Genomic DNA, 16035 nt, shown 5'->3' on the forward strand with positions numbered 1-16035 from the left:
GGATATTTCTCTTCCTGTCTCAGAGATACAACTAGAAACGAGAGGAGACCTCTATCTTTGACAGTTGTCATTGGAACAAATGTCCCCTCTTCTACTGCACTCCTGTTCCAGTGACTTTAAAATTTCACTTTTTCCTTTACTAAGGAAAGGTCACCAAGACAGGATGTGACAGTATATCTATTTAATCTATTTAATCAAGTCATAAAAAGCAATAAGAACAGAAATTATAAGCATTTATGACTCCTGACCAAAAACTAAAAAAAGCACATGGGATAAAAAAATTAAAATGTCTTTGCAATAGGGTCCCTCCAGCTCACCAGCTCCCACAGTCCACCAGCAAAAAAGTAGGAACCTGTTCAATTACGCTTCAAAATTCTTGGCAAATTGAAGTCTGCCCAATTAATATGAATGTTCCCACAGAGAATGATTACTTTTTATGATTATAATCAATATTTCGCAAATCCAGCAGATACATTTAAAAACTGAGGGGTCACTCTCTGTTTATGCATATACAGTCAGTGACTTTACCAGCCACTGTGTCTGAAAGACCCTTTTTAAACTGTCCAAACTGACTATTGGCTAAGGTAAGTGCGTAATATCCCTTTGCATATAACATTTAGCAAAGCTTTGATTGCTTTTATGCTGAGCACAAGTCAAAATAACAAGACAATAAAAAAGACAACAATAACAGTTTGTTCAGTAATCTCCTGGCAGAAAGGTGATCACAGCCACATATGCATCTACACACACAGATATGATGCTGCTTTAAAGCCCCATAGCCATATGCAATAGTAAATTTACAATAGTGATGAGTAAATCAATTTGCCCTAACCAAGAACAGAGCTACATTGTGCAAATTTGCAGGTACTCAAATATACTGTATATGCTAGCATTTATAAAATGACTCAGGTTCCAGCAGTAGCATTATAGGAGTTAGTCAAAGGCTAATTTATTGGTTATATTTAAGTATCATTTGTGTAGGTTTAGCCAAAACATTTTTTTGTTTTTAATAGAACATGGAAAGCATAAAACTCTTGGCATTTTTTGCCTGCTGTCTGTATCATTGGGGAATTTTTTCTTCACTTCCTGTTCAAGTGGTACTACATGTCTTTAGAGGACATCTTCCATGTTGTGCGGGGGATTCCTGTCTTATACTGTTGTTCCCAGAACCTCTAATTCTGGTGACAACTCTAAAATTTTAGAGCTCTCAAAACGGTTTGAAAAAATTTGGGATCCACGGATTTCATCTGTTCTAATATTTGATGTTATCTAGGTTGACTTATATGTCACTGCACATAATCAGAGATCGGAAGTGTGCCCTATACCTTCTTTAATCCTCTCTTTATCTAACGCATTTTTTTTTATGTGCAAGGGGAAGAGTGTACTCATGTGTCAACCTCAAAATGGTAAACTTTCTCATAAAAATAATAAAAAATATTGAAAATAAATTTTAGATCTCTCCTCACTTTCCTTCTCAGTAACAGTGTTCACCAGCATAGAGTGAATAATCTCCCCAGTGGAGGAACAGACAGCCATGAAAACTTGTTAGAGGGTCTAATACTTCATCCAAAACTATCAAAAACCTTTTGCTTAGAGACACACTTTAAGGTTAGGGTTTTAGGAATTAAAAATGAAATCTAAGGATTGTGTTCATTTTAATGTAGGTTAAGGGTTTTAAGTGTTAGTGCCAGGTTAAGTCTTAGAGGGTTAAGTTTCAAGATTTTTAGGTTATTATTTAAGTGTTAAAGAAGTTCGGGTTAGGGACCAATTTTAAGGGTTAGGTTATTCTCTGGGATTCAGACAAAGGGAGGCTTATGTTAGGCTATTTCAGGTTATTTACGGTTAAATTTCAGGGCATGTCAGTAACTGTACTCCATTTTGTTTTCTTCAGTGATTCAGCTCTTTGGACTCCATTTACGGTATGTTTATCTCCTTGCTCCTAGAATCATCCATAGGACCCTTGAACCAGAGTGCATCCTGAAGAGGTTAATCAAAAAACCTAAAAAAATACATAAAGAAAACTATAAGAAGTATTTTTTTTTCTTGCACACAAATATTACAAATTGTACAGTGGTAGATAAAATCTAGATTTAAATGAGTGAAAAAGATTAATTCCCATTTAATCTTTTTATGCTAATTATGCTAGTATTCCACTTTCAGCGATATTTAAAAATATAATTATTAAGATTCATCTCTTGGCAAACACAATTTAAGTAACCAAAGCAATTAATATTAAGACAAATAAAAATGTAACCATGAGCATATTTTTTGTTATTATTATCATATCGTATAACAAACCAAGTGGACATTTTAATGACTCAGAAGTAGCATGTAAAAGGTCACTTCCGGGTCCTGGAATGTGATCTACACTCCATTAGATTCACTTTAGAAAATATCTACCAAAGAACGATCTTAAGTGAATCTAATGGAGTGTAGATCACATTCCAGGACCTGGAGGTGACCTTTTACATGCTACTTCTGAGTCATTAAAGCGGAGCTATACTTGCCCTCTCTCTGCAATGTCCTGGAGCTCCCCACTAGCCTCTGACATCTTCAGCCTGGAGGCTTCCAGATTCTTTCTCTGACTCGTTATTTAACGAACCCCTAAGGTGGAGTCCCACAACACACCCACTATATGCCCAGCATTGGTCTTTAATATTGGACATGATGCCCCTGGAACCTGTGAGTGAGGTCTGCTAATCACCTGACGTGCTGACGTGTGCCGGATGATTCATAATATCCCCATCCGCATCCAGATGACCATGACGGGATTTATATACAAATGTGCTTTTATATTGCGCTTCTGGTTAGTGCAATATTATACAAAAGCTTCCAACCACTGAGTCACGGATTTCACCAATATTTATTATTTTTTGCATTTGGACTTTGTGTCATACATGGATCACTGAAAATCACTTTATTTATTCACTTTATGTTTGTGTTCACTATACCAATACGTCATAATTAGACGATACCACTATATTGTATCACTTATAGCGCTCTTTAGCGCCTGCACCCATATTTTCTCACTTCTAATATTTGGATTTTAAGGGTGTGTATGTGGCTAGGCTGCCAAAAAGTCTCTCACATATGGTATACCCATACTCAAGAGAAGTAGCAGAACGCGTTTTGGGGTGTTATTCCATATATAGCTATGGCATGTGTGAGCAATATATCATTTCACTGACAACTTTGTGTAAACTTTTTTTTAAAAACTTGGAAAGTAAAAGCTGTGTAAATTCCAATAAATATACCATAGTTTGTAGACGCTATAACTTTCACACAACCCCATTAATATACATATATTGGGATTTTTGTTTTACCAAAGAAATGTGGCAGAATACATTTTGGCCTAAATGTATGACTAACTTCAGTTCACTATACTGTATATTTTTTATAACCAAAAGTAAAAAATTACAATTTTTTTTTCAAAATATTCTGTCTCTTTTTTGCTTACATCACAAAAAAATAAAAAAACTCTATTTGTGTGAAAAAAGAACATAAATTTCATTTGGGTACAGCATTGCATCACCGCGCAATTATCAGTTGAAACATTATGGCATAAGGGTAAAGCGAGCGCTCATAGTTCAGCTGCTGGAACACTCTAAGGAATCACTGGACCTTTAAGCAAGAATAATAATATATAGTGCAGCGCTGGTGTATTAATTAAAAAAAGAACATGCTAAAATGAATACAAATAAAATAGTTCATAAAGTCCTTCCACAATTAAGTGACCATAGGTGTATGAAGGTCTTCCTCCTTATAAAGGTGACTGGTATCGGATAGAAAAAATGCGCACTCACCGACCGCACATTTTAAATGCGCCTTTGTGCACTCTTATGCAGATGACCAGCCAGACATGCAGATCCTAAGGACACATGGACCATCCCTCTCAAATACTGACATCGGCCTTGGGTGCAGTACCTCCAGGTATATAGAGCCCTTTCGTTCCAAAAGATAGGCAGGCAGGGGTCCCCCTCCTGGTTGGCGTCCCCGCCCCTCCCGTTGTGCTCTGTCACGTGGTTTACAGGCGCCGACGATCTGCATCTACCATTTCTGGGGTACCTGGAACCAGGAGGGGGACCCCTGCCTGCCTATCTTTTGGAACGAAAGGGCTCTATATACCTGGAGGTACTGCACCCAAGGCCGATGTCAGTATTTGAGAGGGATGGTCCATGTGTCCTTAGGATCTGCATGTCTGGCTGGTCATCTGCATAAGAGTGCACAAAGGCGCATTTAAAATGTGCGGTCGGTGAGTGCGCATTTTTTCTATCCGATACCAGTCACCTTTATAAGGAGGAAGACCTTCATACACCTATGGTCACTTAATTGTGGAAGGACTTTATGAACTATTTTATTTGTATTCATTTTAGCATGTTCTTTTTTTAATTAATACACCAGCGCTGCACTATATATTATTATCAGTTGAAACAGCACAGTGCTGAATAGCAAAAAATGGCCTGGTCATTAAGGGGGGTAAATCTTCCATAGGGCAAATGGTTAATGCAAAGCACTGTTATAATTATATTTTTATGTAGAAAAGCACAGCATTGAATTTGGGGCAAATAATAAGGATTTTTCATGGCAAAAGCATTCAAGAAACAAGGACAAACATTATATCATATAACTTGTAATTACTTGTTTCTTCTTTTGTTCAAGTTTTGTCAGGGAAAACAATATTTTGACCATGTCCCTTGGCATTTATCAATTGCTAATATACCACTACAAAAATAACAAATTCAGACAGCACACTTTAAATAGCATGTGATTTGGAAAGCAAATGAAATAAAAGTTTAGTCTTGCCATGTTAATGGACTATCGAAATGTTAACAAAAATAAATTGCAATTGCCTGAAAGAAACAGCTAATATGCTAAGTGAGACTACAGGAAAATATGCTAAAACCATTTTGATTTGACATACGCAGACAATTGGGGAAATAAGAATGCATTGTGAGAGCACTGTGCTGACACTTTCAGAAACACAGTGACCCAGGGAACTGTGTAAATGGAAAATTCATAATGAACCACTGTTCATGCATTTTTATCAAATAAATGCATATCATAATCTCCATAAACTCCTTAGGGTATTGTTGTTTTAGAACACTTTTTGATGTTTATTCTAAGAGCTCTGTTTCCTCCTCAAGGCTGGAATTTATTCTAAAATTGAAATCTTGTTGGGCAATTAAGGGATAACTCTAACTTTTGCAACATGTTACATTTAATAACTGTGTAGCACCTTCCAAGAAAAGCTAGGGAATGCTAGTTAATTATTTGTTTAGTTAGAGGCTGGATAGCAGCCTGTACAATAGTCAGAGAGTCAGGGCTGAGAGGCTCTGCAGATCAGTTCCCTGAAGTCTCTAGAATTCAGTGGGTGAGGATAAGGAGGAGCTGGTCTGCACTCTCAAGGGATCCTGACCAATCCCCAAGCAGGAGGATTGGCATGGGCTCATGACAGAACTTAAAAGTGGTTGAGCCTTACTATAAGGCTGCGCAGCTTGCCAGGGTAATCGACTGGCATTGTCATGGAGATGCAAAACTTTGGGTCTTCATGGAGATGGAGAACTACCAGGGTATCGAAAGAGTTGGCCCTGGATTACGTCCCTGCTTCCTAAGGAGTTGTGTACACATCCCACTCTTGGTAGCACTCACTGGGTTGCACAGGCGACATTCCGTACCACTACAGCCTCTCCACTTCCATCACCTATGATTCCTATTGTGGGCAACCCGGACTTTATTCCTGGCCTTCAAAAGGGGAAATTTCATTCCTTCAAGTTCAAGGTTACTCCCATTTATCTGAGTTTTTAACATCAAAAGGGAGGTTGATTACCACAGATCCTACTTGCCTGGTTGACTCCCCCCTGGACTTCTGGGGTGGATTTCAGTTGCAACACTTCCTCCATCGGTTTTCTCTCCCCGGGCATCAATCACCCACTAACTGGATTTGAATCGATATGCCATAAAAGGGAACCAGTTCGCCACTCCCTTTCCCTTATTTATGCTACTTTAATGCACCCTGGCGAGGACTACACACCTCCCTTTCTCACAAAATGGGAATCTGAGCATAGTATGAGATTCACTCCTAGCCAGAGGAATAAAATCCTTCACTTCACCCAAAAGTCCTCCATTCCAGTGAAGCCTGTTTTGCTGTATCCTGTGTTGGGAGAGGGATGACTCCGCTTTCCTTCCCTTCCTATTCTCCATCCTTTCTTTTCTCTCCCCTCTTTTGCTCTCTCACTTACTTGCTTTACTTTCTCCCTTCCCCATTTGGGAACTCTCAGCTATTGGCTTTTGTGCCATGTTTTATTCCTGTAGTGTTCATAGAATCACCGAGATCATGCTATCTTGTTTTCACTAGTTATTGTATGTAGTTGGGCACCCATGTGATCTATTCCGGAGCCGTGGCTCTGTCTCATGGAAACCTAATAACCCACTTGGTGCTATTCTACTGTTTAACTGCTACCTGTTATAGCTCTAAAGTCTTACCTAACCCATACATGATTGTAATGCCTAAGTACCCATTTGTGAACAGTCATTGTTTGTACTCTATTTGAATTGTGGAAATAATGGAATTACAAAGAAAAGATTGGTTGAGCCTGCTTAGGAGCAGGAGAGTTTGGGTGTAAGATGGAGTAAGCAATATGGTGTGTGGAGCCTGGGAGGGGGTCCAGGAGAGGCGTCTACCTACAGGCTGAGGAGCTGGAAAGGAGGATCTCTCAGTCTCATCGTCCCCTGAGAGAGGACAGCCTGGGAAGTGGGGAAGGAGCCAGCCCAGCGTAAGTGAGTAATCCCACACCTCTCTTGACCAGATAAGGGGAAAGTGCATTTGGGTGGAAAACCTGACTAGCCTCCATTTGGGTCTACTGATCTTAAAAGTCAGATTTTGGGTCCTTATGCCCAGGGATTCCCTCAGGCAGCTGGATGAAGAGGAGATTTCATCTAGGGTCTGAGGTGGTACACCAGGAGAAGCTGGATAGCTCTCCAAGAAGAGAACCCTTCTGAGCACCCCCTCATTCCCATCCAAGTTCAAATCCCCTAATAAAATCTAAAAAACAAAGTTCAAGGACTGTTTACTGTCTCTGGAGTGCAAGGCTGGAAGGAAATGCATGTTGCCTCGCTGTGCAGGACTATAGGGGGACTCAAATCTCTAGTGACTCCTAAGGGGGTAGTGCTACACCTGTATGAGGGATAGAACATGTAACCTGGTGCCAAGCAAACATAAAAAAGCCCCCCCACCCATGACAGCATTCTTCTCCCTTGCAGCCAATTTTAAATTTGTTCGAGATCTGTGCATGAATGAACTACAAGTCAAGGCAGATGGACTTGTAGTTCTCAATGGAATATATTGGCACTTCCTCCTGGTCCCAGAATGAAAGCCCATACTGCGGTACAGACATAGAGCTGGAGTAAGAGTCTGGCATTGCGCCCATGATCTGCTGATCGCATATGCAGGCACCTCCTATACAAAAAAACCCCAAAAAACAAATAAATAAATGCATATTTTTTTCTTGCCAAAATACATGCATTTTTTTTTAAAGGTGTCTTTAAAATGACTCTTATCCACAAATTGTATTGGTGCTGGAAGATCCATAAGTTTATTTCAAACGGGTGATTTGTGACCCATTTTACAACTGTGTTACATCATAATCAGCTGAATGTCACCTCAGCATATGTCAGTATGTTCACAGACTGGCACGCTCTACATATGTCTTTAGCTGTGATTCATTTACCAACCATTGTTCAACCAGGTGGGGATTTACAGATAATATATTTGTCATACATCAGGAAAGCACATAGATTTCAGGCTACTTCAATCACCTTATAAACAGAAATATGATTTGATTTTTTCCTCTATGACAGTTAAATCAAAATTTTTTTAGATACTATGATCAAAGTGAAAGAAGCCACTTTTTATGGATTTATACACAATCAAACAGACAGGGATTAGTTGTTGCCAATTTCAGTCTCTTGTGGTGGAGAGATTTACTGTATATGAGAAAGCCTGTGTATAATGCTGTGTTACATAGGAAGTGATGTTACAAGGATTGCAGAGCATCCAGACTAGACAGCAATAAAGTATAGATGCAAGCCACAGAAATTAGTAAAGCATGAGCAGTGTTGTGTGATTTCTGCCATACAAGATCTGCTGGTCAACATAGGTTATCCAAATCAGTCCAATCCACCTAACACCATACACTTCGTGCCCCTTAGAAGGTGCATGGCCAACAATGATACTGTATTAAAAGTGCAGGATTTTAAAATAAAAAATACATACTCTTCTAGGTGGATGCAAGATTGATCCAATGCTGCATCTGTTCCCTGCTACCCTGCTGATTGCCTAGTTCTCAGTCTTCAATGAGCAGAGATCCAGTGATTATCAGTCATCAGCTCTCTGCAATGCCCCTCCAGTGCTCACTGGAGTTTTAGGCTATAGAGGGGTGGGGGCAGCTGGCTCAGGCTCTCAGCTGAGAGCCTGAGCCAGCTTCTGGTCAGGAATCTGGGTGAATCCCTCCAGAGTCTGGAATGGCTTAGTGACGTCAGCCAACAGCAGACTTTAGCTGGCTGTCGGCCGCATCTGGGTCACAGGATTACAGCACTAAAAGAGATTTGGCTCAGTCACATGGAAAGGCACATGACTGAACCTCAGAAATACAATTTATTAAGGTTTTATGTTAAAGTGCAAACATAGAAACATAGAAAAGTGATGGCAGAAAAAGAGAGAGTGGTCCATCAAGTCCGCCTGTTTATTTATTATTTGTGGGGGTTGGGTTTTTTTTTTGTTTGCTTTTTTTTTGTTTTGTGTTTTTTTTTTGTTAACTTTTTTGTCTGAGTATAGATCTATGCTTGTCCCACGCATGTTTGAAGCTATTTCTGTTGACTGGCTCACTACCTCTGCTGGAAGTTTATTCCAAGCATCATCTACTCTTTCAGTAAAATAATACTTTCTGAGATTAGTTTTGAACTTTCCTCCAGTTTGTTAAAGGTCACGTCTCCGTGTTTTTGATGTTGGTTTCATGTTGAAAATACTGCCTTCCTGAACCTTATTCATCCCCTTGTTGTATTTAAAGGTTTCAGTCATGTCTCCCCTTTCCCTTCTTTCTTCCAGACTGTACATGTTAAGTTCCTGAAGTTGTTCTTGATATGTTTTATCCCCCAGACCTTTCACTATTTTTGTCACACGTCTCTAGACTTGTTCTAGATTATCAATATTTTTTTTGTAAGTGAGGTCTCCAGTACCTGACACAGTATTCTAAATGAGGACTAACTAAAGATCTATATAGGGGAATCAGGTCCTCCTCTTGCAAATATGTGCGAGAAAGTGCAAAAAGAGAAATATCTACGGAGAACAAAAATATAAAAGATTAATATCTACTGAGTGCATTAAGAGACATATCCACCAAGTAAAAATATATATATATTTCCGCAGAGAGCAAAAAGAGACATATCCACAGTGTAAAAAAAGACATATCTACTGTGTGCAATGAGGGACACACAGAGCAGAGCATAAATGAGTATACCCCTTTGGAAAAGTAAGATTTTAATCAATATCTCAAAACCACAAGAACACTTTCCAAACTTTTGACAAAACTGATTTTTATAGAGCATTTGTTTGGCTCATTACATGAAATTAAGGTAATAATATAACTTAGATTACAAAATCTTCAGTTTTACTCAAATTAGTTGATGCAAAAATGAATACACCCCACAACAAAAACTACTACATCTAGTATTTTGTATGACCTCCATGATTTGTAAGGACAGCACAAAGTCTTCTAGGCAAGGAATGAACAATTTGGCAACATATTGCAACATTTATCTTTTTCTTTTAGGCATGGAATGAACATTCCAAGTTTTCTAGGCCTGGATGCTGGATGGAGAGTGATGCTCAACTTGTCTCTTCAGGATTACCCATAGGTGTTCGATTGGGCTCAAATCAGGAGACATACTTGGCCACTGAATCACTTTCACATTGTTCTTCTTCAGAAATGCAACAGTGGCCTTGTGTGTTTTGAATTATTGTCATTTTGGAAAAGTGCATGATGACCAAGGGCACAGAGTGATAGTAGCATCTTCTCTTTCAATATAGAGCAGTACATCTGTGAATTCATGATACCATCAGTGAAATGCAGCTCCCTGACACCAGGAGCACTCATGCAGCCCCACAGAAGGATGTTGCTACTACCATGTTTCACTGCAGGCACCATGCATTTGTCTTTGTACTCCTCACCTTTGTGACGCCATACAGTTTTAAAGCCATCAATTCCAAAAACATTTATCTTGGTCTCATCACTTCAGAGTACTGAGTCTCAGTAGTCTTCTTCTTTTTCAGCATGGGCCCTGGCAAATTCTAGGTGGGCTTTTTTGTGCATGGACTTTAGGAAAGGCTTCCTTTGTGGACGGTACTCATGCATGCCATTCCTCTGCAGTGTACGCTCTATTGTGTCATAGGAAACAATCACCCCAGTTTGGCTTTCTACTTCTTTAGCTAACTGCAGTGAACTTGCAAGGTGATTTTCTTCAACCCTTCTCATCAGAAGATGCTCCTGTTGAGATGTTAAGTTCCATGGACGGCCTGGACATCTCTGTGAGATGGTTGCAGTTCCATCCTTGTTAAATTTTTGTATCACTTTTGCTACAGTATTCTGACTGATAAGTAAAGTTTTGCTGATCTTCTTGTAGCCTTCACCTTGTGTAAATAAATTATTTTATTTTTCAGGCTTTGTGACATTTCTTTTCCATGTGGTGCCATTGCTGACAGAATGAAATGGGAAGAGGTTTTCTTTATTAAGGAACGACCTTTTATAATCAACTGTCTGCTGAACACCTGTTTAATGAATATTTAGACTCACCTGTAGTTAAATTCTTGTTAATTAGGATTTTGTTGTCTAAAATTTAGCTTTGCTCCTAAGACTTTCAGGACCTCATTTGTGGGAGTGTTTTGCAGTATAGTGTCCCATAGAAAATGCTGATTCTGAAAGGAAAGTAAAGGTTTTCTGACAAATCTGTTGGGGTGCACTCATTTATGCTGAGCACTGTATCTACCAAGTGCAAAAGAGGCATATCCACCCAGAGCAAAAAGACACAATCACCCAATGCAAAAAGAGACATGTCCAATGAGTACAAAACCCCCCAAACATATCTACTGAGTGCAAAAAGACATATTCACCCAGTGCAAAAAGACACATATACACGGAGTACAAAAAAAATATCTGCCGAGTGCAAAAAGAGGCATATCAAGCCAGTGCAAAAAGACCTAGTACTTGGTGGATATGTCTCTTTTTACACTCAGTAGAGAAGTCTCTTTTTGTATTCTTCGGATATGCCTCTTTTTGCACTTCGTGCACATTTTTTGCACTTTTTGTTTGCATTTTACAATTATGCACCATGAAATGGAAGCTCAATAAATTGCATTTTTAAAGTGTTACTAAACCCAGGACCCTGCATTCACTATATCCGGTCTCCCACAGTACACAGAACATGGGAATGCAATTATTTTAGTAAATATAAACTGCTAAATACCTTTTCTCATCAGCAGTATATAGCAGTCTTGTGACTTCAGCTGAGCATTGGTTAAAGCTTGTAGGAGGAGTTTTCTTTCTGCTCTAGGAGGATGCAAAACCACTGAACCTCTGTCTGGACAGTGCTGATTGGCCCTATGCTGATCACATGCACTCTCCCAAGATAAAAAAAAAACTCTCTAGCACTACCCACCAAACTGAGCATGGGCATATGGCTACGGGTTCAGTCTGTTTTACCAGGTGGACATTTAAACAAGAGGAGGGGCAGAGAAGACAGGATCAAACAGCCTATTTACACAATGCAGAGGATTAACCCCTTAGGTTCCACAGTGAGTATGACAAGCATGCTTTACTGCATATACAGACTGATTTTACTGTTGTAACACTTTAAGGTTCACCCATGTGGTGTGTTGGCTATGTGAGTGGACAAAGGTTACCAGACAGCTTTTAGGATACTACTGTGTGACCTAATAAAGTGAGATGACATTTGGCTACATTGCACCAGTATTTTCGTTCATGTGACAGAGGTTTCTGCACTGAGCATCGTGGAGAGCCAGTGGCTGAGGGTAAGTTGCCTTCCCGAGTTCACTGATGTGGTACACAACCCTGTCCAATGTAATGGCAATCCAAACAATTTAAAAACAGTCACTGTAACGCAACTTCTGCCTCTTAGATAAATTCCCACTGACAAAAATGTATCTTTTTAGCTATCCGTAAGGAGGAAATTCTTCCCTATGACCATTATACTAATGTAATGTGAGCCACAAATAAAGGTGTCCTTTTATCATGCAGTGGTAAATGACCGCTGCTCGGTTCTCTGGCATTCTCAGAGGAGACAGTTCTCTTCTGCATGCCTGTTCATGAAGCGGTGTGGATCACTTCTTCTAATGAGGAGAGAAGTGATCTACAAATGCTTTGAACTCTAGAAAACGGCTGCTGTTACTGTAATCTCAGGAGATTACAGTAAGAGATCAGTTAAACACACAGTTTACTAAGCAGCTTCATTTGCGGCTCTCTCAGAAGAAATCACTTAGTATCTCACTGCACGCACGCACACAATCACACACTTACCTACCTTCCACTGTCTTGGGGGCTCTGATTAAGGAAGAAGGAAGTCAATAATCTTCCTCCTCATTTCTCCTGGGATTCACTCTTCTCTCCCCGATTCTCCACCTCTGGGCTGGAGAATCTGGAGGGAGAGTTTTCACACAGATCGCCAATGAAGGGCTGACATCGCTCCTTCATACACCGGTCATTTCTGTTTCTGTCAGTGACAGATTGTCTGTGCGCAGAGATGATCAGCGGAGAACATGTTCTCTGCTGATCATCTCTGTTTACTAAACCACTAATGATCTGAGATCAGCAATGATCCTTAGGATCGCCGCTGATCTCAGTTTCATAAAAGGATACCACAGTACTTTTTTTTCCCCAGAGAATAAATGCAGGAACTCCCCCCTTCTGAGTTACTTCTTGTCTCCAACTCTCTACCCACCTCCACTGTCCCTTGGTTCCACCCCCTACCCACTCCTTTTAGAGAAAAAGAGCCAAGTATAATTTTCTGGTGCTAATATATATATATATATATATATATATATATATATATAGTAATTTATATATAGTTTGTTATTAATAATATAAAAAGCAGTAAAATAGATCCTCCACAGCCTGCAGCAACAGATCCTCCCCAGCAACAATAGATTCCCCCAGCAACATTGGACCCCCACAACAAAACACTACCCCAGCAACAGTAGACCCCAGCAGCAACAACAGACCTCCCAGCAGCCAACATCAACAGTCTCTGCAGCAGCCAACAACAATAGACCCCTCTCTCAACAGTAGACCGCTTCCAGAAACAATTGACCCCCAGCAACAATAAATCCCCCACCAACAACAAAAGACATCCCCAGCGACAATAGACCATCATAAAAAAATTCAAACTACCTGCATTGCTTCCAGGGGCTCTTGAAGTGGGTCCCCGAAACTTAAGCTGGAGCTGGGACCCCAACAAGAATTTCTTCTGCTCTGTAACTGACAGCCCGGGGGGCCTCAGCCCTCAGGCTGGGTCTTCTCCCAGGAACAAGAGACTGCTGTTCTAGGCCCCAGATTATTTATACTGTACACCTCTCACGTCACTTTCCTGACCAGGGACTGGCTGAGGATATATGAACAATCAGGCCAGAGTCTGCCTCTCCCACCCACTCATTGGAATGCAGGGGGGAGTAGTTAAACCTGCACCAGCAGCTCCCAGAACAGCCAAAAGCAAATAATTACTGCTCCCCTGCTACAAGGAAGCCAAAAACTATATTTATCTCAACTACAGCAACCTAACTAGGAGGGTGCTACACCTGTATTGGATGGAGCCTGCTAGCACAGTGATTATGTCACAGATACATTCATAAGTTAATAACTGGACTTGCAGAGGCATTTTGTGCACACAAAATGGATTTATATCCTGTGTGGCTTTTGAAGAATATACAGTGCATCCAGAATGTATTCACAACGTTTAACTTTTGCCACATTTTGTTATGTTACAGCCTTATTCTAACATGGATTAAATTAATTTTTTTCCTCAACATTCTACAAACAATACCCCATAATGACAATGTGTAAGAAGTTTGTTTTTAAATCTTTGCAATTTATTAAAAATAAAAAACAAGCATGGCCCTTGTACAGTGCATCCAGAAAGCATTCACAGCACTTAACTTTTGCCACATTTTGTTATGTTACAGCCTTATTCTAAAATCCAAAATGGATTAAATTAATTTTTTTCCTCAACATTCTACAAACAATACCCCATAATGATAGTGTGAAAAAAAATTCCTTTTAAAATCTTTGCAATTTATTAAAATTAAAAAAAAAAAAAAAACCAAACACATGTATATAAGTATTCACAGCCTTTGCCATAACACTCAAAATTGAGCTCTGGTGCATTCTGTTCCCACTGATCATCCTTGAGATGTTTCCACAACTTGATTGAAGTCCACCTGTGGAAAATTCAGTTGATTGGACATGATTAGGAAAGGCATAAACCTGTCTATATAAGGTACCACAGTTAACAGTGCATGTCAGAGCACAAATATTGCTACAGGGAGGCAGGGGTGCACAAAATCACGTAAATATACGTGATTTTGCATTGCCGAGTAGGGGGCACGCATCCTACACGCACCACCATTCGCAGCCTCAGCTGTCAATCATCGGGTCCTGGCCAGCGATTACTCGCCGGCACTCGGTGAAAACCGAGTATCTTCGATGGGGGAGAGATCTGTATGTAAACAATACAGATCTCTCCCCTGTCGGCTGTGCATAGCAGAGCCATACAAAGCAGTGCGCTTACAGTGAAACACAGCACACACACAGCACACAGAAAACAAACACAGCACACAGTTACCCCTTTGATCACCCCAGATCTTAACCCCTTCTTGCCCAGTGTCGTTAGTATAGTGTCAGTGCTTTTTATTAGCACTGATCACTGTATTGGTATCACTGGGGATGTCAGTGACACCAATCAGTTCCCGCCAGTGTCAGAATGCCTGCCGCAGTCCCACTGATCACCGCCATTACTAGTAAAAAAAAAAAAAAATATCCCAGTATATATCCTGCCATTTGTAAACGCTATAACTTTCACGTAAACCAATTAATTTACACGCATTGGGATTTTTTTTAGCAAAGACATGTAGCAGAATACATTTTGGCCTAATTTTATGACGAAATTTGATTTTTTAAATTTTTTTAATGGACATGTTTAATAGAAAAAAGTCAAAAATATTGTTTTTTTTTCTAAAAATTGTTGTTCTTTTTTTGTTTTTAGCGCAAAAAATAAAAAACGCACAGGCAATCAAATACCACTGAAAGAGTCAAATCGCAAAAAATGGCCTGGTCAGAAAGGGGGGTAAATCCTCAGGAGGGCAAGTGGTTAGAACACATTCCAGTATTGAGACAGGGCTGTGGCTAGAATACTTTGAAGTACTAAACCTATGGGTTTCTTCCCATATTTTCTTGCATTGAGACTTATTGTGTTATGGCAACCCAATCCATTTTGACTGGACTCTCAACATACCTCAGCACAATAAAAACGTTACCTGTGCTACTTCTGGCAATTCAGTACACAACAACACACAAGTCTAATGTATAGGTGCATTAAATTACCCTTGTGTTGCTGCATTGTGCGATAACTGGTGCTAAAACTTGTGTTTCAATACGTTTCCACAACATAAAGGTGTAATGGCAGCCTAGGGCCTAAAAAACATTATAATTGATTTGTAATGTTTAAAAAATCATAAATCGTTTTAAAGTGTGGCATTTAGTTTGAAAAGTTTTTCCCTGAATCCCTGTGTCTTTAAGTTATAGCCCAGTGTTATTACAATGCATTCCTATTACCTCAATTAGAACTATCTGTCAGATCTCAATAATTACAGTGAACTTTAACTTAGCCTATAAGCTGCTCCATGCAAAGGATCTTCAGTGAATATTTGTTATGATATGTTGAGTTGTTCACATGACATGGCTATTTTGATATGTA

The 16035-nt window shown here is 39.7% G+C and overlaps 1 long non-coding RNA gene across 1 annotated transcript in view; it reads right to left on the reverse strand.

The window, feature by feature from the left end:
* Nucleotides 1-924: 924 nt before the first annotated feature.
* The window catches only part of LOC149436035 (uncharacterized), a 70721-nt gene continuing 55610 nt past the window's right edge, over nt 925-16035 (reverse strand). Inside the window, exon 2 of the long non-coding RNA XR_016308339.1 lies at nt 925-1999. This is a non-coding gene — a long non-coding RNA (uncharacterized LOC149436035). The remainder of the gene's footprint in view (nt 2000-16035) is intronic.

Source organism: Staurois parvus, unplaced genomic scaffold (assembly GCF_062004578.1).
Source record: "Staurois parvus isolate SC_StPar_1 unplaced genomic scaffold, SC_StPar_1.0 ptg001432l, whole genome shotgun sequence".
Lineage (NCBI taxonomy): Eukaryota > Metazoa > Chordata > Amphibia > Anura > Ranidae > Staurois > Staurois parvus.